At 32.7% G+C, this 26,464-nt stretch overlaps 1 pseudogene; it reads left to right on the forward strand.

Moving 5' to 3' along the window:
* Positions 1 to 4,587: 4,587 nt before the first annotated feature.
* Positions 4,588 to 6,739, forward strand: LOC103555999 (ras-related C3 botulinum toxin substrate 1 pseudogene; annotated as a pseudogene).
* Positions 6,740 to 26,464: the final 19,725 nt, after the last annotated feature.

Consider the following 26,464-nt stretch of genomic DNA (forward strand, 5'->3'; position numbering starts at 1 on the left):
AATGAAAGCATATTCCAGAAGTTTTTCCAACTCATTATTCATCAAAACTACTAAATCTTTGAGTATTGTCATTATATTTTATAATTTAAATATGATATTTCACTTATGTAGAAACATCTGAGAAGTAAAATTGCTTACATTTAGTTATATCCATCTGAAAGCTACACAAATTATTTGGAGATGAGTTCAAACACCTTTGACTACAGGTCTAAATGAGGATGGAAAAGAATTTTTGACAGAAGAATTCTTGATGCTCTTAACACTTGTTTTACTTGTTGCTAGCTTCTGTAAAATATCTTCTTCTACAAATAATACTAAATGTTCAAGAAAGTAATGGAGTATTAGATACTCTAAGTTTTTATAATAAAATTCATATTGTAAATCTAATTCTTATGTTCAATTTTACAAATCAGTTTTTCTCTTTCCTGAGTAAAGGGTGTAAGTTTAAGCATAACTGAAAACATATATTAAGAATATTTCTAATTAAACCTAAAAAAATCCTTAAATACTGGAGGACAACAGAAAAAAATTATTTAATTTAGAATAAAATTAATTTTAATTTTGTCTTCAGCTAACATATATATATGTATATATATATACATACTCCAATATATATACATAACTCAAATTATGTCAAATTATGTATTATTTATAACATATAACATATATGCATATACTATATATGTATATATGCATACTAAACATATGTACATATATTATACATATGCACACATGCATATTATACATATGTATTATACATATGTGCATAGTTTGTGGCCCACTCTATTATTTCAGGGAATTCTAGAAACGTATCTAGGTAGTTATATAATTTTATCTTTTGTGTAATTGAAGCAAAATCCTAAGGCATTATTTGAATCTTTCTTTCCAGGAACTTCTCTGCTTCTTAGGATTGTAATACTCAGATAAATAGATATAGTTCCAAGGAACTGATACTGAGTTAGTAAACCCATCTCCTTTCTGTAATAATAAGTAATTTCTGTAATAATAAGTAAATTCACTTATTTACTCACATATCATAAGAACATTTATTGAATGCCTACAAAGCCCCAAATAAAGTTATTTGCTCTGGAAATTAAAGCTTAGACACTGTCCACGCCTTCAACTGGCTCATAGTCCTGAAATAACTTGGCAAACAAACACTACACTCAAATTCTTGGTTCATTTTGGAAAATCCTAAACTAAGACGACTAACAGGCTAAATAAAAGTTCTCTGAGCTATGCTGTGACAGAGAGAGGTAAGTTAATAAAGGTTAGTGTTCATTTGATAGATGTAAACTGCTTCAGATTTCACTGACTAGTGGGTCCATAGCTGCTCTCTAGGACTGTATATATTTCCTCCAAGAAAAGTAACAGATCTTGTAGCTACAACAGGTTGTAGCTGATTGGCATCACAATCTGATTAAGGTTGTAATAATATATTGCCATTATTCACCTCACAAATCACTCTTTTAGAGACTTATTAGATAAATTCAATGTGACTAATACAGGAATTATATCTCCTCCTCTCACAGTTTTAATGGTGGCAGTAATTTTTGAAGTTTCCCCAAAGAGATGGCATTACGTTTAGTTTATTATCAAAGCGATAGAGGGTGCTACCTATGGGTTATGTAGATACTTAGATAGAGTGAGTGTGGCCACTTCCTGGGGCTTCCACTTAGACTTTACTACAATAGTAGCTCTCACTTAATGAGTCTAGGGACTATCAATGGGTCTGTGATTGCACTGGAAGTGCTGTTAGATGTACTTGGGCTAAGTCTTTATTTAACCCTTAACTCTTTGGGTCTCCATTCTCACTCTTGGACTTTAGTGGCATTTTGAATCTCTCTGGGTCAATATAAGCTCAGAGTTGGTATCTAATAACCCCCAAAGGTATAGCTACTTATCTTTCTCAGGTTTACAATCCTCTGGAAAATAGAGAACACATGAAGGAAGACTCGTAGTCTACACATATGACTGTGAAGAGCAGTCTTTCCTCAAAAAGAAAGTCTCCACCACAGTCAAGAGACCCAGGTCTGAGAACTAGCTTAGTTTTAGAAAACAAGTAATAGACCATGAATTCCCACTACTGTGAATTGAGTTAAGATGCTTAAATTTCCCCCCAAATTTATACAGCAAGTAGCACTTTAACAGGGTGCCTATCTATTTCATTTTTAGGAACTCGGTGATGAATTAACCATCACTAGAGATTTCTCATTAAACAGTACTTGGTGTTATCATTCCATTCCCATGGCTTACTGTGATAACTGTGCTCATCTCTCAGATAGTTAACATAACTTGACCTCTAATTCTCCAGGATCACGTTATTTCTATTGAAATAGAATAAAATTTCATTGCAGTATTCATATATCGTCTCTGACCTACAAAGGTGAGTCATCACAAAAGTCTTCAAAGATGCTGGTGTCCTGCTCAGCCTGGGGAATGGAATATCCTATTAGGCATTTGCAGGTCTGGTTAAGAAGTTTGCTTACAATTGATTCATTATAAGAAACCCATTTCCTACAATCCAAGATCTTTTTTTCTCTATAGTAGGCCTGAGAAATTCAGTCATTTCAAACTCATTAACTGTAGTCCAATATTGAGCCCAGGCTTTGATTAACTAAACTAGCAGACTATTAACACCATTCGAGGGAACTAAAATCAGCACATTGAATAAACCCTTACTTCTAAGACAGCACACCTTTGAAGTGATTTTACCCATTTGAGTCTATATTCTGCTCCCCTTAATCTAATACCCTTAAACCCCTTAAGTGGAAGTTTTGAGTGGTGGGCAAATGATTTGATAAACTTTAAGAAGACACTCATCTGCTGTGATAGTTAATTGACTGAAGAACAAGAAATTCAAGCAGATCAAGCTGGAAATTTTGCAAAATCCACGTGAGAGATGAGAGAGGCTTATATGAGGGCTGTATCGATGGTGAGAAATGGATGGATGCAGGAACAAAGATAATAAAGCATTCAAATCCATGTGGTTAATTTGACTAAAAAAAGAGATGGTTGATTCTAAACATAATTTGAAAGTGCAGCTTCTAAGATTTACTGGCAGTATTAGTTTTGATTTGCTATATTTTATAAAAGGTTAGTTGAAGATATGATTTTTAACTTGAGGGCAGTTTCATTCTATTGAGAACACTAAGAATGGAAGTGGCATAATCATATACTTGATTTTTCAAAAAATGGCTAGTTGCATGATGAACAATATAATAACAGAGACAGGGAGATAAAATAGGAGATTTTTCAAAATGGTGATCCAAACAAAAGTGGCTATAACATAAAGTAGACTGAGAACAATAGGGGTGGGAAGAAGAGAGCTCAGAAAACTTGGAAGTGAGAAAGAGGATTTAGTTATATGTCACTTGGAAAAATGGAAATTACAGCATTGTTTATAATTGAGATTTTTTTGAAACTACCTAAATTCTCTGTCAATATGGAATTTATCTAATTGTACTATACTACTATCAATTAATAATTAAAAATAAAAATTTCCATGGTCATGAGAAATATTACATGTATATTATAAAATCCTCACTTATATATTATTTAAAGAATTAAATGGTTGCTTTTGTTCTGTAACAGTTCATGGGTCCAAACTGAGGACTGGCTGTTAGCCTCAAGAATTGTTTAATCTTTTTATCTTTAATTCCGCAAAATAGATCATAAAAAGATCTATTTTATCTTTTTATGTTAACTAGTTATACATGATTTCATGTCACAAGCTCTGCCAAGTATTTATGAATCTGTGATGCATCCAATACGGTTACACTCCCTTGGCTGACATATTATGCCCATGTATCACATGAGAAAACCAGGACTTTAAATTGCATAATAAGACTCAATCTAGATAGTCTAATTTCAAAGCCAACACTTTTTCAATCATTTATGCTACCTTTTAGTAAGATCCAGATAACTGGATGACATAGGTTTCTGAAGTTAAGCAAGCCCTTTTAGTCAGTCAGAGAATTGTAGAGAAAACTATTTTCCTATAATTTCTCCAGGTAATTTACTTAATTCTGTAAACAGAAATAGTTGAGGGCTATTGGTTTTCAGGCTACAGAGAGCTAAATAGTTCCCCAATATGCTTAAGATTCAAACAGTATTGGGTTAAATCAGAAGAAGAACTTTTGAATAATCCTATATCTCGCACTTGGCTATTTTCTCTTCAGAGTGCAAAAGTTGTGAATACACAGACATTTTTCTGTTGTTCCTATAGATCATTTTAGCATCCGAACTGGTTACTTTAGATTACCACGCAATTGCTCACATCCCTCTGGCAGTAACATGTCTACTTTAGAAAATGTGATATAATGAATTTATAATACTGAACTTATTGTTGCTGTTATATATCAAGAAATATCAAGAGAAAATTATCCTGGAGCGATAAGATTTTTCTGGTCCCCTGTTATGTGAATTACCATAGAAATGCCAGGTACTAGAACTTGCCATATTCTAGGGAAGTTATTATAATGTCCAGGTTTATAAAATTCCCCTTTTTGTATCAGAATTGCCTTGCTTCCATAGTGTATAGGAATCTATGTGGACAAAAAAGTTTTGCAAGATTTTATATTAGTTATGGGACTTTGGATACAAGTAACAGAATCTGATTCTGGCCGCTTAGCTAAAGGGTAAAGTGGAATCGGTGGAGTAAAGTAGAAAACTAGGCTTTAAAATAATTATGGTAAAAAGAAATTGCGGTGCTGTTATGAAAGGATATTGGTGCCAATTGACCAAAAATTCACCACACATTCTAAGGCAAAATGATCTGTTACAGTTTACCTTAATCTGGGATTCTAATGGGTCACACTCACACATCTTAGTAGATACTTTTTACTAAGGATTTTGAAAATTAAGAGATTTGCAGAAAAGCTGGCTAAGATTTAGGTTGTATTTTATTAAAATTTCCTTTTTTTTTTCTCTGAAGAGTTCACAGACAATTTAATATACTACTGGATATTTAGAACATATTTATTTAAGTGGCAGTAAGTTAATCCTTTTCCTCAGTAAAGGGCAGATACCCTGACCAGGCTTGATTTTATATCTGAAAAATAATTTATCATGCTAAGTGCATTCTTAACAAAGCATAACCAATGATAAGAAATTTCATTATACAGCTTCTTGACTGATTTGGAGAAGCTCGATTATCATACCTTTTGCATTAACTGATGTTTTGGACGCTTACACATTATGGATTTGTTACCATTTCTGTGATGCATTTGCCCTCTAAAGAGGTCAAGCTGTGTGCAATTGCTATTCTGGCTTGGTATACACGCACTATAATTTTGATAAGTAATGGATAGTCCAAACTCTTACCATTCTCCAAACTAAACTACATCTGATAGAAACAATCTCTCTTTTCAAACAAAATAAACTGTAAATGATTTATTCACATTATTATTTAATCAAAGAATGATATCCTAGGAATAGATGAATATAATCTTATGAAAAAATCAGTTACTGACTAGCAAATGTCATACTGATTATTTATTCCTGAAAAATGAATCTCATTTAAGCTCTCAAGTCATTACCCAGAGTTCCCCCAAAAGCTAGGGTTTCAGTGTAAACCCAAGTAACTGTGTCTTGGATGTCACTTCCCTTCCTTAAGGGAAGAGGACAGAAAGGACCAGTGACTACAAATTGATTAACTACTTCCCTTTAAGTGAATTAATTGTTGTTTCCCCCCCATCCTCCCCAGGGAATATCGCTTGTAATTCACAGGAGAAGATCAATAATGATAGACATTTCAGGCCATGTGGGAGGGAAACTGAGACGTTTTAGTAGTGCTAAATTTATAAGTTATATCTGTTGAAAACATACCGAAAGCAAGGCATTATTTTTAGCACTTCACGTATATAATCTTATTTTATTCTCACAATTGTATTTATTGTACTATACCTATCTGAGAAGTGAGGGAACTCTATCACAGAGATGCAAAGTCAACTTCCAATGTCTGACAGCTAATAAAGGATTTTAAGTCAGATATTCTGAGTCTAGGGCTTTCACTCTCGAAGATAAATATTACATAGGAAGGAGCTAGTCCCTAAGTGTCTGGCCTGGCAAATAGCAGTTAGTATAACTGTGAAGCTTTGGACTTTGGACTAACCAGTCCACTGCCTCTTTCTCAACACCCAGGACAGCACCCCCAAAGTGGCCCAGATGCAGGCCATCAACTGTGGTGGTAGGAGATGGAGATGTAAGTGAAACTTGCCTACTAATCACTTACACAACCAGTGTATTTTCTGGAAAATGCATCCCCACCATCTTTGACAAGTATTCTGACAATATTATGGTAGATAGAAAACCAGTCCACCTGGGTTTACCGAATACAGCTGGACAAGAAGATTGACAGACTATGCCTCCTATCTTATCCACAAACAGATATATTCTTCGTTTGTTTTTCCCTTGTGAGCCTTGCATCATTTGAAAATGTCCATGCAAAGTGATATCCTGAAGTGTGACACCATTATCCCAACACTCCCATCATCCTAGTGGGAACTAAACTTGATCCTAGAGATGATAAAGACATGATTAAGAAACTGTAGGAGAAGAAGCTAACTCCCACCATTACCCACAAGGTTTAGCAATGGCTAAGGGGATCAGGGCTGTAAATAACGAAGTGCTTGGCTATCGCACAGTAAAGCCTTAGGACAGTGTTTGATGAAGCTATGATAGCAGTTCTCTGCCCACTCACATCAAGAAGAGGGAGAGAAAATGCCTCCTGTCGTAAATATCAAAGCCCCTCCTTCCTTGCCCTGACCCTCTTAGAACCTTTATACACTTTGCTTAAAAGTGGTGGAGACTTTGCATTCTGTGCTAAGTTTTTCTCACAGATTAATTTTTCCATAAATCCAGTTAGAATTAATTAGAAATTTCAAAGTTTCATTTGTTTAAATTATAAGAATTCAAACTTTACATTCCATTAAAATTTAACCCTAAAATGACAAGGCTTCTTAAAGACTTCTTTTTCAGTAGCCCCTATTCTTGCTTAGATCGAGTTGCCAAAATACTCTGAATTAAGTTGCTTTGTGTGGTACAAACAGTAAGCACTTTACTGTTTTAAAGTCTTTTGTCTTTAAAACACTGATACTAGGAAATTCAGACACTTTCTAACTAGTTTTTAGATATGTAAAGCAAAATATCCTCCTTAATGAAATGTTGCTTTTTAATACATTCAATAATTTGTCAACCAATGTTCACTACATAATGTACTGTGTACCATAATGGAATGACTATAAACTAGTTTATTAGCTTTTGTGAGATTTTGAACAGAAATCTTACACGTTTCCTCTAATGAAGTAGGCTGCTCTTAGTTGTGGGTGTACTGGGCTAGAGTGTGTGAAACACTTGACGTGATCAAAAGATGAAGACAGTATTTTGACAAAGATGAAGTGGTGATTAACTTACACTACACTGGACATGGAATAATTAAGATGAATAAAAGTGTCATGGGTAAAATTTTTAAAGGTTAATTTCTGTCAAATGCAGTAGATGATGAAGAAAAGTTGGTATTATCAGTGTTGTCTTAGGATTTTCGTTTTTCTTAAACCTGCCATCTCGCCCCAAATTGGGCATTTAATTCATCTTTGAACTGGTCATTTCTGTACTTGATAATTTAGTAAGTGCTTTTCTTATAGAACCCTCCTTATTCAGCAATATGTCTCCGTGTATTGTAAAATCTTTCTGATAAATCAGTAGAACCTTTTACTAGGTAGATTAGTAAAATGTATTCCTGATTTCACATTGCTTTATTTATAGGTAATACTATACATGCTTTCCTTAGTGTTCTATAAAGTAGGAATAAAAATCATGTTTTAAAGGTTTACAGTCTGTAAAATATTTTATTTTTAAACTATGAATCTTCTTACCATCACTGTCTTGCCAGATTACCAACACTGTAACTTGAGGAATCCTGACCCTACTCTTTACTTCAGCTACATGAACAGACAGTTTCTATTGCTGCTTTGCCTAAAAAATGTTTCTTTGTGTTTGTGAGGTTCCAAAAACTTAGTGCTAGTGCTAACAAGGTTCAGAACAAACTTAGAAACTGGAAGAATACAATGTTGGACCATTCCCACTTTCAAGAACAAACTTTTTACAACTGATAGTTGCAGAATTGTGGGATGTTCTTACAATGATTTTTTGCTAATGCAGTTAGCAGCGTATTTTGCAAGTATGGTTTAATAAATCCTTGAATCATCATATAAAAGAATTCTATTAACAACTCTATCCACAAATTTGAAAACTTGGATGAAATGGACCAATTTCTTGAATGACACAAGCTAACAAAACTCACATAAGGTGAATACATAATCTGAATAGCCTATATCTATTAAGGAAATTGAATCAACAATTCACAATCTTCCAAAAAAGGAAGCATCTGACCCAGATGGTATCACTAGGGGATTCTACTAAACATTTAAAGAAAAAATGATACCAATTCTCAGCTAACTGTCCATAAAATAAAAACAGAACGCATCTTAACTCATTCTAAGAGGCAAGCATTACCCTAGTACTATAACCAGTGGAGGACATTAAAGGAAAGGAAAACTACTGACCAATATGTCTCATGAACGTAGCTACAGAGATTGTCACCAAATATCAGCAGAGTGAACCAAAAAGTGTATTAAAAAATTATACACTGTGACGGAACTCATGTGTAGTTTAATATAGATATTAATGTGCTTGCATTTAGAAATATTTATAGATGTATGCATATACACAGGTTAGGACACACAAATATTTATCTTTACTTTGTCAGCTGAGAGGACCAATGAGTGATGACACGCCATTAGCAATGCCCAGGTCTTAGTTTTTAATGCCTTTCTCCTGTATAAAGAACTAGGGTTCCTTGGAAAGTGGCTGATCCCAGGATGGGGGATCAGATAATATTGGAAAATCATCTGAAAAAATGTGAAAGATGCTCACATAAACTGTAAAACTTTGAGGAAAAGCATAAAAGACCTGTATAAATGGCAAGACTGCCAGACTGCCAGAGAGACACCTCTATACCGTAAAAGTGATGAGTTTTCCTTAGATTATTCTATACATTTAAAGCCATTCCAATCAAAATACAAAAAAAAAATCTTTTTTTTAATTGAGAATCTAATTTTAATTTAGATTATATTCATCCAAGCACCTACAGCAAATATTTAAAATAAGTAACTTAGTATGGAATAATGGAAGATGAGTCTGGAGCATTTTACAGTGCCTGAAAGTAAGAAAGTGCTCACAAACAACAACAAAGAGCAACAAGAACAACACAAACACATTGATGAAGGTTTGTCAAAGGGATATAGGAGCTGACTGAAAGAATTGATAGCCAAAGTTGGAACAATTTGAGCAACTGGAGAAAAAGAATACTATTGAATTATAACTCAAAGTATAAAATAAATGTTCCTAAAACCATACTGATATAAACTATTGATTTAAAAAATGACCTATAAAAACTGTTGATTAAATAAATTTTTCTTCCCATGCAGAAAAATTCCAAAACGTTTATATGGACATTCTGCCTTTGAGGGAGGAGATCATAATTCCTCATGCCTTAAATATGGGCTACACATGGGGACTTCCTTCCAAAATTAAAGTATTGAGAAGGGGAGAGAAAAATGAATAATCTTACAGTGATGAAACCTGACAAACCCTACCATCTCAACCAGGTGATCAAGGTCAATGAACAGTGAGAAATTATGTTGGTAGTACATAGCCTTGATATGATGTGATAAAAATGGCATTTAGATCTCCTGTCATTCTCCAAGAAACATATAATCCTAGTCTAATCATGAGAAAATTATCAGCAAATTACAATAGAAGGACGTGCTACAAAAATATCTCACCAGTACTCCTCAGGACTTTCAAGGTCACCAATAATAAGGAAAGTGAAAAACTCTTTCAGCCAGGAGGATGCTAAGGAAACACAACTAAATGAAATATGGTATCTTGGCTGCAGTACTGAAATGAAAAATGACATGAGGAAAAAACATGAGGAAAACTGAAAAACTTAAGAGATAAGAATGAAAGGGTATAGACTGTCTCCAGATAAAAAGAATTCGTTCTTGGGCAGCAACACTTATGTGTATCAATAAGGATCTCAGATAGCATGGATTCAGCTGAGTGGAGGTGCTTCTCGAAAGTGCTCATACAAATGACCTTATATTTAGCATCATACCAGCATATTCTTTCTTTTGAAAATAAACATTACATGCCATTATATTTTTTTGGATTTTGAAAAACGCATTTGATAGTGACATGTACTATAATCAACAATGGTTCATTAGATGGGAAAAATGTTAAGTTGATAGTTTTCTTCTCCTACCAGCAATCCCAAGAAGTGCTCAGATTAAAAACAAAACACAACAACAAAAAAATTAAAGTTCATTAACAAGTCATTTTTTAAAGATTGGTAAATAAATCATTTAATGAAGACTCTCACTTTCAACTTAATGCCCAATTAATTGCTCTAATGAAAGAAACTAGTGGTAATCCCTTAGAATACTGGGAATCGAAAAGCTTAATTGCACATTATTGATCCTCAAAGTGTTCATGCTAATCAGTACAAAAACATCATTTTGTTAATTATGCTTCTACTTTTCTTACAAGTTACATGTTTATTTAAGTCATATAAAGTACATGACTGTATGTGCTCAGAAATGAATACATGAATGAGCTCTAGTTCATTGGGAAACACTACGCCTTAGGCAATTTATAAAAATGCTAAAATTTACATATAAGTCAATTTAAAATTTTATGTAAAATGTATATGACTGAACCAACATAAAACTAAGTAAAAATTAGTATTGACAATGTAAATATTAATAGAAAAAGTTGATTTGCTATACCAATATAAGAACTTATTTTATAGTTATAACAATTTATTGATTTGTGATAAAGCATTTCTTCCTTGTCTTTTCCCTCAATTATTTATTTTAATAACTGCAACTATTTACATATGAAATGATAGATTCCTTTTATTATTTAACAACTCTGGTAATGTTGAACATTCATTAATTATATTAGCGTATTTGTCATGGTGAGTATATAAGTTGAATACTATCATGTATGTGTATGTAATATTTAAGTGGAAATGTAAAAGTAAATGGCTAACATCCATCACCTCATACTATTACAAAAAAATTATTTTCTTCTTTGTGATGAGAAATTTTAAGACGTACTCTCTTAGCAACTTTCCAATATACCAAACAGCAGTGTTAACTATATCCATCATGTTGTACATTACGTAAGCTAAATAAACTTACTGTGGTAATCATTTTGTATGTCAAGTCATTATGCAGTATATCTTAAACTTATACAATACTGTGTGTCAATTATATCTTTACATAACTGAAAGAAAAAAGGCTATTTTATTTATTTATTTACTTTTGCTGAGGACGATTAGCCTTGAGCTAACATCTGTTTCCAGTCTTCCTCTATTTGTATGTGGGTTGCTGCCACAGAATGGCGGATGAGTGGTGTAGGGCCATGCCTGGGATTTGAACCCACAAACCCAGGCTGCTGAAGCGGAGCACTGCGAACTTAACCACTATGCCACGGGGCCAGCCCCCCACAAAAGGCTATTTTCAATAACTCAAATATGATAATTCAAGAAAAAGATTTTATGGACACATGTTTTATTTACCTTGGGGTAAATACTGAGAAGTGGATTGCATAATTTTAACTTTTAAATATAGGAAACTGCCAAATGTTTTCTAAAGTGGCTGTATAATCCTCATTCTGAAAGTTCCAATTGTCCCATATTCTTTCCAATACTTTATTTTATCAGTTTTTTAAATTTTTAGCAATTCCCTCTATATTTCACATAGTTTGTCCAATTTTCTAGTTGTTTAAGTGGGCAGGGGAGGGCAGTAACACAGTCTCTGTTACTCAATCACAGACCAAAGCAGATGTCTGTCAATTTGACTTGTTAAAAAATGCACTAGCAATATTTAATAAAAAATTAATTTAAAAATAGCAATCTGAGAATAGGAAATCTTATAATCAAAAGGGAAAACAAAATTGCTGAAATTAAATTTGTGTGTGCCTATATGGGTTATAAACAATAGAATCAATATTACCAAAATCAGAACTAGTTATTTGAAAAAATAATGAAAGGAGAACTAATAAAATATGGGGGCAAATAAACTGGGAAATCTGTTATCAGGATAAATGTGGCTGCAGCAGGAGGAAAAGGACCCTGTGAGTAGCATAATAACTAAAGTAATGAAATTATAGGAACTAAGAAACAGGTGGGCTATGAGATGGAAAAGATTACATCATTAAGACCCAAACAGTCTTAACACAAAAGATCTATATTTAGTTGTATCTTTTTTTCCAACAATAGCAGTAATTCTTTCTGTTGAACCCCTTGATAATTCTCTGTAGGCTTACAGCTACCCACTTAAAGGAAATTCCTAAGAAATTTTTAAAGATCTCTCCTGTAAGAACAATAAATCTTTTTTAACTATAATGAGTGTCAAAAAACTGTTGTTTCTTCTTATCTAACATACCATAACAGCTGTTAGTAATGATATATACCAAGCTCTATCTCTTTTAATTATCATATTTATCTATTTTTTTCACATTAGTTTGAATAACTTGCCCAAAGTCACAGAGCTAGTAAGCATCCTGTCCTAAATGTGACATCTAGGCTGGCTGAGACTATTACCAGAGTTTCAATCTCTGTGCTATATGGGGGCAATTAAAATAATAAATATCAAATCAGCATAACCTATTCTCATTATTTAAATATGCCACCTAGGTCAATCTGTCGTTTCAATGACATGAGAAAAAATATAACCAGAGAAAGGGCCCAGAAAAAATTCCACTCAAATATAATGTTTGTGAAAATACAGTCATGAGTATCTTTGAAAATTACTATGGAAGTCAAAAATATCTGATATCTAATTTTGTGTGATCAGTAATTAAATGACTTTGATAGTTCCTTTGATATCTAGCCCCACCCTAGTTATATACAGCACTTCATTTGTCTATTAATAAATCTCGGATGATAAGAAGTTTATCATCCTTTTCTTTTAAAAATATATACTTTTCTGATATTAGGATTATATAGTTGCTAAAGAACTTTTCAAATCAGAAACTATCTTCTTAATTCAACCAAAATTGAATTAGAATATCATAGCACTTCTATGAGAAGTATGAACCCTATCATATTAAATCAGATGAAATAACAGTTCTAAGTCTAAGGCTTCTATGGATGGGTGTTTTTATCACCAGTATTTCCTCAACTAAACTGAAAGCTTTTCTAGTGATATATATGAAAGTATCCTGAGCAGACCAAGGATGTTTAAATTAAACCATAAACAGAATCCAAACATTAATACACATCCTTGTTTATGGAATGCAATTCCAATTACCCAAAATCTCCATTGAGTATAATTTTCTCTCTGATTCTGTCCTGAATGCATAAAGAGTGGAATATTTGCATATCTTTAAACTATAGCCTGAAATAAAATGATATTGGCTTTTCTCTATTCAAATTTACTTTTACACGTAGTTAATTTCTGATTGAAAAGCTTTATCTTCCTATTAATTTATTCCCATTATAACACAAAATACCATATGTCTTCTATACATACAAGTCTATATGTATATACAAGTCTTTTCTTACAGAGCCGCTCATTTCCTTGAGACTCATTGTCCTGGGTAAACGGAAAGTATCTCTACCATCTGAGGTTAGGCCACTGAGTTACATCTGCACGCCACTCAGCAAGGTCAGTCAGGTACTGAAGAATCATTTAACCTCAAAATTCATAAGGGAAAGCAGTTATTTTCTCTTATTTTTAAAATATAAATAATGTTCCTATGTGTCTTTTTTTAAATGCCATAGTCAATTAATTTACATTGGACATATTTTAATGACAAGAACCCATATCAAATCTCAGACTTGCCTAAATTTAAGCTGATAGAGCGTGGACTCATAAGCACTTGTTTCCTGATTGATAGAAAACTAGTGGATTTTCAACAAAAATATATGTCATAAGACTCTTGTTAAATTCTTAAGAAATATTTCATATTATTCGTCATATTTTGACATAACAAAATCCAGACCAAATTGTGGCAAGTTTCATCAATACTGTTTATAAGTTTATAGGAATGAAAGTTGGTATATTGTACTTTTTCTGAATGCCTTACATTATTTACACATAGTAACAGTTCTGTTTTTAACTTTCCTGTAATAACTAAGAGAACAAAATGAAAGGTGTTTTTCATAAATTTAATAGAGCATGAAATCAGTTACAGGAGCAAGGAAATGCTGTTGAGACCTCAAAGACTCACTGTGGATTTTAACTGAGATACATGACAAGTACATTGGAAAATCGCTTCCAAAAAATGAAAAGCTCTGAATACGTATACATATATAGTAGTCCAAGGAATTCACATACAGACGTACATTTACCCCTGCAGAAAATCTGAGCTTGGAAAATTGTGAGTTTTGTTTCATTTTCTTCCCTTTAATTTTTTTTAATAAAATCCCAAGATCTTTTAAACTTATATATTTTTAAGAGTAAAATTATCTTCCTGATCCATCTTCTATATCAGTGGCATATTATACAACCCTTCTTTGCCAAATCACACACATGATTTTGGTTAAAATTATCTCTATAAGAAAATTACCTAATATGGAAATAAAATGTACTACAAAAGGCACAATATTACCTCGTTATTCTAGAGGCTTTATCTTTCTAAACTGTTTTCCATTCTTTCAAATGTACACACTCAGATTTTTATATTTGAGATTAGACTCAGAAGTCCATCTGTAGACATTATTTGGAAATGACTTTACAATCAAAGTAATAATACACACCCAGGGGTATCGGGGAAAGGAATTAGATTTTTAGAAAAAATGAATTCCTCTCTATTAATTTCTAATATTGAATAATTTGACTTCTAGTGTCAGGAGTGTTGTACACTGATGGCCATGAGATACAGAGTCAGCCTTGATGGACCCCTACCTTCAGTAATTTCACTCCTCCTATGGGGACAGGAGCCTGAAAGGCAGCGTTGGGTATCGGTTCATTTACAGTAAGAGTTCTTGTATAGCACCTCAAAGGGTTTTATTTCAACGCTCTTCCTCTGGGATACTTTTCTAAGACACTAAGAAGACTGTGATGGGCTGTGTATTAAAGTACTACAAGTTCGCTGATGACACTTTGATTTGTGACTTTTTCTGTTGAGCTGGAAAGGAAAGAATCATTTGTTTTGTTTTGTTTTTCTCTTGCAGGAAACTCTTTTAGGTAAAGGAGAGTATAATCTTTTAAGTTTTATTACAACAAAAAGTGCGTACAAATATTAACATACAATACTATGTTTTAATCCCTCTGGATTATATATTATTTTTATGGGTTCTATTTGTTGTGTTGTTTGTTAGTGATTGTTTTGCCAAACTGCTGTACTGAATCATCATCCTTCAGTGTTCAAGATTACATTCTTAATATTATCTTGAAAGATGTCTTTCTTTTTAAAAACATTATTCATTTCATTGTGCCCAGTTGTCCTTTAAAATCACAGAAGTTTGGATCTTAAATGTTAGACTTCAAAAATCTCCCTGTTTGTTATCTTAATTATAAGATTCCAAGTAATGTTTCACACATGTTGGCTTCTGCCATTTTAGCAATGCATAATAAGGAAACACTGTAAATTTTCTTTATATAAAAATCTTTGTTAGACATATAGAATGTAATAATGAGTTTTCCTAAGAATGATCCTTAGATATTTTCAGAATACAAAAATAATTCTAAGTTATTAAGATGTGTTTATTACATTCCGTGTGGTTTTATTAATATACGCTTTTTTGTTATATGCCCTCTGAAAGAATAAGTTAATCAAATATTGCAACTATTTATGGATTGCCTATCATATAATAGACTCTTTCAACATTTTTCATTTATATTTCACAGGAGTATACCTATATCTGGTGTTTAATATTTCTGTCCACTTTGTGTGTGTGTGTGTGTGTGTGTGTGAGAGGAAGACTGTCATTGAGCTAACATCTGCATCAATCTTCCTCTGTTTTATTTGGGACGCTGCCACAGTTTGGCTTCACAAGCTGTGCCAGGTCCACATCCAGGATCCAAACTCGTGAACCCCAGGCTGCCGAAGTGGAGTGGTGCAAACACCACTGGGCCGGCCTCGCTTTCCACTCTTCAGCATATTCTGTGATGATTAGAAGGATTCTGGCAAATACTTACATTTCTGTCATTGGTATCCTGTGGTGTCAAAATTTAATACACTAGAAACTGAGCTGACATGTTGACACTTGAAACTGTGAGAGATCATTTCTTTGGTAAATTCATCCTTCTTTGAATTATAATTCAGAAACTGAGATGTGTTTATCTTCAGAGTGCTGTATTAAAATTCCAATGGCTAATCATTTTTATCCCTTAACATCATTCATTATTGTTATAAAAAATTTTATATCTGAGATGAGTTTATCATTTCTAAGTTAGTGTTTATAAATGGGAAGACATGTAAATGATCATAAGCCCCTTAGCATTGTTTTTTTAAATAACAGCTTTATTGAGATATAATTCACATACCATAAAATTTTTTCTTTCAAATTGTGCAGTTCGGTGGTTTTTAGTGTATTGATAGTTGTGTAACTATCACCACTATTTATTTTTAAAACATTTCTTTGTCCCCAAAGTAAACCTCATATGTAGTAGTAGTCACACTCCATTCCTACAGCCTCTAGCCCCTAGCCACCATTAATCTACTTTTTTGTCTCCATTTATTTTACTAATCTGGACATTTTTCATAAATGGAATTACATAATATGTGATCTTTCATTACTGGCTTCTCTGACTTAGAAGAATGTTTTCAAGATTCATCCAGGTTGTAGCATGTATCAGTATTTCACCGTTTTTTATGACCAAATAATTTTCCACTGTATAAAAATACCACACATTTTTATCCATTCCTCAAGTAATGGATAATTGGGATCTTTCCATTTTTTTGGCTGTTATGAATAATACCATTATTGACACTTACATAAAGCGTTCATGTAGACATATGTTTTCAATTAAGTTGAGATATACCTAAGAGTTAAATTGCTGGGTCATATGTTTAACATTTTTAGGAACTGTCAGACTATTTTCCAAAATGGTTGACCCATTCAACAACCCCACCAGCAATGCATGAAATTTCCAATATCTCCATGTCTTTGCCAACATTTGCTATTGTTTATCTTTTTGTTTTTAGTCATCCTAGTAAGTGTGAAGGATATCTCGTTGTAGTTTTGATTTGCATTTCCCTAATAATTAACAATATTGAGCATCTTTGCATGTGCTTATTGGCCATTTATATGTGTTTAGAGAAATGTCTATTCAGATTCTTTTCCATATTCCAATTGAGTTGTCATTTTATTGTTGAATTATAAATATTCTCTATATATTCTGTATGGATGTCCCTTATCAGACATATGATTTGCAAGTGTTTTATTCTATTCTTTGGGTTTTCCTTTGATTTCTTTGATAGTATCCTTTGCACATAAGTTTTTAACTTTGATGAAATCCAATTAATTTCTTTAGTCATTTTCACTTGTATTTTTTAATTGTATTTAAGAAACTATTGCCAATCTAAGGTCATGACGATTTGTTCCTGTGTTTTCTTCTGAGTGTTATACTTTTACCTCTTATATTTAATTCTACAATAAATTTTAGTTAATTTTCATATTGCATGAAATTGGGGTTCAAATTCCCTTTTTCTTTTTCTTTTTGTTTATGATTGGCACCTAAACTAACATCTGTTGCCAATCTTCTTTCTTCTTCTTCTCCTCCTCCTCCCCCTTCCCTCCACTGCCCTTCCTCCTCCCCCTCCTTCTCTCTCTCCCCCAGTACATAATTGTATATTCTAATTGTGAGTGCCTCTGGTTGTGCTATGTGTGCAGCCACTTCAGCATGGCCTGATGAGGGGTGCCGTGTCTGTGCCCAGGATCCAAACCCACGAAACCTTAGGCCACCAAAGTGAAGCCCGCAAACTTGACCTCTCAGCCACGGGGCTGGGCCCTCTTATTTATTTATTTTTTTTGCATGTGTATAGCCAGTTGTAATTTGTAAAAAATATTCCCTTATTGAATTGTCTTGGCACTCCTTCAAGTATCAATTGGCCATACATGTATGAGTTTCTCAAATCTAATCCACTGATCCATATAGCTAACCTCATGTTATTACCATACGGTCTTAATTACCATTAATTTGCAGTAAGTTTTGAAATCATGAAAAGTGAGTTTTCCAATTTGCTCTTCTTTATCCAGATTGTTTTGGCTAATCTGGGTCCCTTGAGTTTCCCTAGTGATTTTAGGAACACTTGTAAGGCAACTGAAATAATGATAGGTATGAATTTGGAGGTTATTGCCATTTTAACAATATTTCCTTCTGTCCATTACCTCTGATGATGTTTTTCATTTATTTTTTTCTAATAGTATTTCTAATATTTTTAATTGTTATTTTCTGTTTTTTGGTATGTATACTTTTATCTTTAGCGTTTTCTATATACAGGATCATGTCATCTGCAAATAAAAATAGTTTTATGTCTTCCTTTTCTAATATGGGTACTTTTTGTTTCTTTTTCCTGCCTCTTATCCCGTATTCTCCAGCACAATGTCAAATAGTAGTGGTGAAGACATCCTTCTCCTCTAACTTTGAAAATGTGAAGGAAGGGTGTTAATTCCTCTTTAAAAGTTTGCTGGAATTCACCAGTCATGCCATGTGGCCCTAGGCTTTTCTGCATGGAAATGTTGGATTACTACCACAATTTACTTACTTATTATAAGACTATTAGATTTTGTATTTCTTCTTGTCAGTTTGAATAGTTTTTGTCTTTCTAGCAAATTGAACATTTCAACTTTGATATCTAATTTACTGGCGGATACCTTATAATTCTTTTTATTTCTTTAAGGTCAGCAGTGTTGTGCCCTCTTTCAACTTGACTTTAGTAACTTAGTAATTTGAGTCTTCTCTTTTTTTTCATTGTCAGTTTAGATATAGGCTTGTCAATTTAGATGTTCTTTTCCAAGAATCAAATTTTGGTTGATTTCCATTGCATTTTTTCATTTATTTCCCTCTAATATTCATTGTTTCCTTCCTTCTGCTTGCTTTCAGTGTTATTTGTTCATGCTTGGGAACTTACCCTTCTTGCCTCTCCACCATCTGCACAGAGTTATCATCACTTTCATTCTCTTATGATGTTAACTTTTTACTAGAAATCGCAAAATTATTAACATGTTTACCAACAGAGAATCACCTAAGGATTTCATTTGCCTCTGGGTGTAAGCATATTAATAGTTTCAAGATTTCCAGATGTCAATATCTTGGTAAGTATTGGTAATTTGCCTTAAGTATTAGCATTGTTATTTTACTTCTATTTTCCAAGAATAGTTGCTGATACTACATTATGACAATGATAAAGATAATGACATTTAAAGTCCTGCTATGGGTCAAGTGATGTAAAAATTTAGGCAATAGATCATTCTGTGACATATTACAACTTATATAAATGAAAATAATTTTCATTTATAAATAAGTAGAATTAAAATTGATTAAATGAATTCTTTCAAGGAGTGGCAGCCTGTCAGGATAAAAAGAATACATGAAATCATAAACATATAAGTATTTACTTGAGTGACCTTTTCATGTCTTTGCAAAATATAGATATACACATATTACATTTTACGTTGAAGAAGACCTTTGTTTCTGTTCTTATCTTGTTCTTTATCATATCATATAATATTCTCTACCTTAATTCTAAAGAAAATCCCACTTGAAGAAAATCCCATTAATTTATTTCCTGAATAGATGTCTAAGTATCTAAATTTGTGGGATCCCTACTGAAACCAAGATTCAAACTGAAACCATCTTGATCTCTGAAAACTGTCGCCACTTAAAATGAATTTAGTTATGTATATTTAGGTTCTTTATTAATGTTTCCTTCAGAAAATTCTATAATGCTCATATAGGTTGAATCAATAAAATTAGCGTTCATATATCACAATATACTTCATTTCATAGCGACTCTTTAAGATGAGTTTCATAGTCCCCCTCTGTTAAGAATCCTCTTGTTTAAAAAAACTGAGAATTGGCTAGATTGAAAGGGAAGCAGCCGTGACTCTGGTTCTCTGATTCCAATCCCCACAACCTCTCTACAGCAGTACTAGGATTCTGCCATTTCACTCTCTTCCCAGACGAGGAATTTTAATTACATCCTCTAATAAGAGGTGCTACTAAAGAGAAAATGCAAATGGCTTTAGAATATCTGAATAATATTTTACGTAAAAACACTATGGGTAAAGTTTTCAAAATCTGAAAAATATTTACGCAACTAAGACTTTTAGTGAATTTAATCATGGTATTTAGAAAAGCCCTTAGAGATTATCTTGTTCAAGCTAATCATTACACACACAAAGAAATTGAAATCCAAAGAGCTTAAACCACTTTCTGGTGGTCAACAGCTAAGAAACTGTGCAATCAGAAATATAAAGCAGGCAAAATAGAAGCCTTATTTGAACTGGAGCAGATTGTACAGCTAAACTGCTAGGGTTTGAAAACAGAGTCTGTCAAATGCCTGTTGTATAGCCTTAGACAATTTTGTAACATATCTTTGCTTCAATTTCATCATCTGTAAAATAGAAATGATAATAATAGCACCTTACTGTCAAGGATGTTTTGAGAATATGTGAGTTAATACATAGAGAATATTTCTTATCACATATTAATCACTCAGTAAATGACATTATTATTTTAAACTCCAGCCCATGCATTTCATTTTTCATATAAAAATCAAAATCATTTCCTTCCAAACCATAAGTTCACAACCAAGTTAAGTATATATTTACTCTTCCAATTTTCTAGAAGTATTTATAATCACCACCTTTTCCTGATGTCATCAATGTGGAAAATTTGAAAGTTGTCATTTGAATGTTCCTGGCTCTTTCACTTGTTGCATTTGAAGATTCTTTTAGACAATTTTTGAAATCTCTCTCTCTCCCAGGACATTAATTGGTAGGCCTTTAATGTTTCTTTTGATGATGAGAATAAGAATTGCAGCCAAATGAAATTGCATAGGCCATCAGTGTGCATTCAAGATTTACTTGTTTTTGACAATAACTGGAGGATATTAGTAGATAGTGTTAGACTAATTCAGAGGTGGGCAAACTATGGTCCATGGGTCATCCATCCTACTGCCTGTCTTTGTAAGTAAAAATTTATTGGAAAACAGCCACACACATTCATTTAAGTATTGTCTCTGACTAATTGTGCACTACAATGGTACAGTTGAGTCATGAGAGAAAGCTTATGGGCCATAGATCCTAAAATATTTACTCTCTGGTCCTTCTTCAGGAAAAGTTTGCTAACTCCAGATTTAATCCTACAACACAAGTCAAGCAAATCCAGGCATAATGCTTTACTCCGGATTATCCTGTATACTACTAGTCAAGCGCCATATCACTATTGTAGCTATTCTAACACTATTGCACATCTCACTATTGTAAGCTAATATGCCACAAAATGCTTTTAGGAACTTATTTTATCATGCTTATTACAGTCTGAGTAGTATATAACCAAACTGATAAAAAAGAAAGAGATGTAAACATTACTATGCTATATAGTCATACATTGCTTAATGAGGGGGACACAGAGTTAAGTGATTTTGTTGTGCAAACATCATAGAGTGTATACTTACACAAACATAGATAGTATGGCCTACTACATACCTAGGCTATATGAGACTAATCTTATGAAACTACTGTCATATATGAGGTCTATCACTGACCAAATGTCATTATGTGGCACATGATTGTAACGTAATATATACTGGAAGAGATAAATACTCATATATGAATATATCCATTGTGTTTATATACAATAATATATAATGATATAACAATGTAATTATGATATATATCGTGCTGCATTAATCATTTAATGAGCTAAAACTTTACAATTTACTACAGTCACACAAAAGAATATTACATTCATTTTTAGTTTGGATATCCAGAAAGTAGAAACATTTTCATGAAATTTGAAGCATGGGTAAGAGTTTGTCAGGCATTGTGAAGATTATATATTGGGTAGAAATTTATTTTGAGACATAAATTGAAGTTTATATCTGAGAACTGTACAGTATAATCTTCTAGGATGTGATTGCAGATCCAATTAAAACTTTGATTCTGGATAGTACTTAAAGGCCTCACATATCAGACTATGGGATTTAGAATTTTCCTACAGGGAATTGTTGGCTGTGAACAATTTTATAAGGAGAACTGTGTACAATTCAAAGTTAATTTAAAGTAAATAGAACATATATTTATAATTTTTTCAGTTTGAAATACCAATAAAAAGAATTTAAGTAATGTCACATCCTAACTCTGTTTATTAGACAATGCTAGGTTTTGAAATGATATGTTTTATAGCAGAACAAATGTATCCCATAGGATATCATCATGATTTTTCTGTCAGTGACTTCAGTGGGAAATTCAAATTATTTTTCACTATCTGGTGTAAAAAAGTAACTTTCCCCAATAATGACTCTTTTATATTTTGAGAAATTATGAATAAGGAGATCTTAGTAATTCTTAACAGTACAAAATGACATGCTTGGGTTTAGTTATTAATCTCATTAAAGTCCAGAGAAAGAGTCATAGTATTAATCTAGAAAAATAGAAAAGCAAACTGTTCAGCATTTGCAAGATATTTTTTACAAATGATTATGTAAAACTTATGAGAAATTGATAGTGGTAAAAGTGGAAAGTGTTGGTGTTCTTATTTACTGCAGATTTGCCTGAAGTGGTACTAATTCTTTCTCTATCTTCGCCTACTCTGCCTTTTGGTCTATGTGAAACAATACATGCAATAAAGCAAAATTATCACATGAATCTTTTACAGTGCAATGTATTCCTTTCTTTTGTTTATTCAATTAACTTGAAAATAATGCAAATGATGTCCCTTCATAGATAACTTTTATTCTAGCTTCCCACAGCCTTCTACCTCTTATTTTCCAAATAAGAACAGACAGTGGCATCAAACATAATGCCAAACACAATGTACCAATACAAACAGTTATATACATAATAATAAAACAAACACATCTTTCTTCAGCCGCTTATGTGCTGGTTTTATGATTATGCACAAATGCACACCCACATAGACAAGACAAAAAATGACCTCAGTTGCTCATGTACTTGCTTAATAATCAGACTGCATAATGTTGATTTGATCAAGGTAACACTGATTTAATAAATCTCTTTATTATTTCCACTAGGAGAAATGAGTTGATAAACATTTAATAAGAATAAATATTTTCATAGACATAGTCTGAATCATTTTAAAAGTATAGTATTCCCTGACTAAAGGTGAATGAGTTAATTATTTAACTACTTCTTTTTAAATTTAGTATTACTTGACAGTAACATGCTAGTGTTGGGTAGTTAATTAATGTATAAAGAAAATTACTTAAATTATTGGCTGTTAGTTTGATATAAATTTATTATAATTTGTTAATTGTAGGACAAATATTATTTGAAATATAAAAGAAAGTAACAACTGAGAGTTTCTTTCAATAATTTTGGTATATATTTTATTTATGAAGAAGTTCCCTCTTAAAATACACACATATGGGGCCGGCCTGTTGGGGCAGCAGTTAAGTTCACCTGCTCCACCTCGGCAGCTCGTGGCTCACAGGTTCAGATCCCGGGTGCGGACCTATGTACCAATTATCAAGCCATGCTGTGGCAGGCACCCCACATATAAAGTAGAGGAAGATGGACGAGCTCTGATGTCAGCTGAGGGCCAATCTTCCTCAGCAAAATAGAGAAGGATTGATGGAGGATGTTAGCTCAGGGATAATCTTCCTCAAAAATAAAAAAAAAACCCCACATATTATTTACTTCATGGAAGATTCAGAAACCTGTCATGGAAGAGATTGTAAAACATTCAAAATTCTGATGTAGGTTAGGTAATTTCAAGATGTCAGTGATTCCAATTTAGAAAACAAATCAAAGTAATCATGACTCCATGTGGACACTTACTGTTAAAGCCAAGAGGACATTAGTTAGTAAGAATATATCAGTGCTTTTATAGCAATGCCAGGAGAGGGACTCTGGATACAAGAGCATGTGCACATGGTTAATAGAAGGGTTTTCCTGTTGGGTAGAGATATTTCATCAGATATCAACATGTTCTCTATGGATTCTAACACCTTTCTTAGAAAAGAAGTGTGATTACTAACTTGATTTTACAAGAATCTTGATATCAGGAAAAGGGGTTAAAGAATACCAGCATTCCAGCAACTATAATAAAAAGAGATCCTGTAAACAAGGAATTGAATTTTGTCTTATGAAACAAAATAATAAGCTATTTCTCTTAATCACTAGTCCAGTCTTACTGAATCTACTGAACTCTAGCCTCATATATTAAACATTTTATTGACATCTTCAATAGTATAGCTAATATAAATCTCAAATTCAGTTTGTCTCAAAATGAATTTTGTTCTTCTTTCTGAAGCCTGACACTGGTAATTTTTCCCATCAGAGTTGACGGCAATTCTGTACTTCAAGTTATTTAGCTCAGAAACCTTGACTTTTTTCTTTCTATAATATCCCATATTAAGTTTAATGGGAATTCATATTATTCTAACTTTAGAATTTATATAAAAACCCAACCACAGACCCTAATATCTGCTGTAATAACCATGGCCCAAACCAGCTTCATCACTCATCTGAATTATTACGATAGTCTTTAGTCAGGAATATCTGCTTCCACACTTAACCCCTGATGTTTATTATCAAACCAGTGGTCAGATAAGTCATTTTAAAACTAAGATCATATTATTTCACCCTTTTGTTCAAAATTATAGTAGGCTAACAAATATATCGAAAGGATTACATATCATGACCAAGTGGTGTTTTTCATGGAAGTGCAAAGCTGATACAATATTGGAAACCAATTAATATAAGATGACATATCAACAATCTAAAAAGGAAAAACCACATGACAATATCAATAGATGTGAGCAACAAAACGAAATAAAACATTTGGCAACTTCAACATCCATTCTTAATAAAATCTCTCAGCAAACAAGTAGTAAAATGCAACTTCCTCAACTGATAAGAGACATCTATGAAAAACAGATAACATCATATACATCATGATGAAAGGCTAAACATTTTAGCCCTCAGATGGGTAAAATGTAAGGGTATGTGTTTCTCACCACTCCCATTCAACATTGTAGTAGACATCCTAGCCAGTGGAATAAGGCAAGAGGCAAAAGACATATAGATTAGAGGGGAAGAAATAAAATTTCTCTCTTCACAGATGACATGATTATCTTTATAGAAAAGGCCATAACAATCCATAAAGAAGTACTGGATCTAATAAGTCCATTTAACCTGCTTGCAATATACAAGAACAAGCAGCAAAAATAGCTGTACTGCTAAATAATAGCAATGAGCAATCAGAAATTGAAATTTCAAAATAGTACCATGCGCAATTACACCAAAACTATGGCATGCTTCGGTATAAATTTTTTAAAAGTATCATGAAAAGCACTAATCATTGATGAAAGAAATTAGATAAGAGCTACATAAGTAGGTTGATTTAACATATGTATGAGTTGGAACATAGTATTTTAATATATCAATTATCTTCTATAGATTCAATGTAATCTCATTCAAAATTTCGACAGCATTTTTGTAGGAATCTACTGGTGATTTTTAGATTTAGGTAGAAAGAAAAATAATTAGATTATTCAAAACAATTTTGAAAAAGAACAAATTTGAATGACCAATATTAACTGATTCCAAGCTCACCATATAGTTTCAGTAATCAAAGCAGTATGTTTTAGTGAAAATATATATAATGATAAAAACCAAATAGAGAGTCCAGGATTCTGGAGAAATTGGACATCTATACACCAATAGATAATTAGAATTTTTTTCTATTCTGCTTCTCCAGCTTCCTTACTGAAGGTCACAAAGGTTTTCTGTCATAGATGCTTCTAGAAGTTTTATAAAGTTACACCTAATCATTTTCACTCTAACTCTTGTTCTTATAATGGTCGAACTTTCCTCTGAAGAAGCAACCACTGTTACCAGTCACATCTGTATTCTTTCAAGGATATATTTTGGAGACAGGCAGGCATATATGATTTTCACATGAATGTAACACTGTACATACGCAGTTGTGCACCTTACATTTTCAACATAACGCAATAATTCACATAATGCAACTTTCTTCCCATCTCCTGTTGGTGAGTTCTTTGAGGGAAATATATCAATCTCGAATTATATATCACAAGGTCTTAAACTAGACTTTAGATAGTGAGCACACTTTAGTATGTACAGATGTCCAATTATAATGTTGTACACTTGAAACTTATACAATGTCATAAACCAATATTACTGCAATAAAACACACACACAAATTGAAAATTAATGAATTTGTTT

The sequence above is a fragment of the Equus przewalskii genome, chromosome 16 (genome assembly GCF_037783145.1).
Source record: "Equus przewalskii isolate Varuska chromosome 16, EquPr2, whole genome shotgun sequence".
Lineage (NCBI taxonomy): Eukaryota > Metazoa > Chordata > Mammalia > Perissodactyla > Equidae > Equus > Equus przewalskii.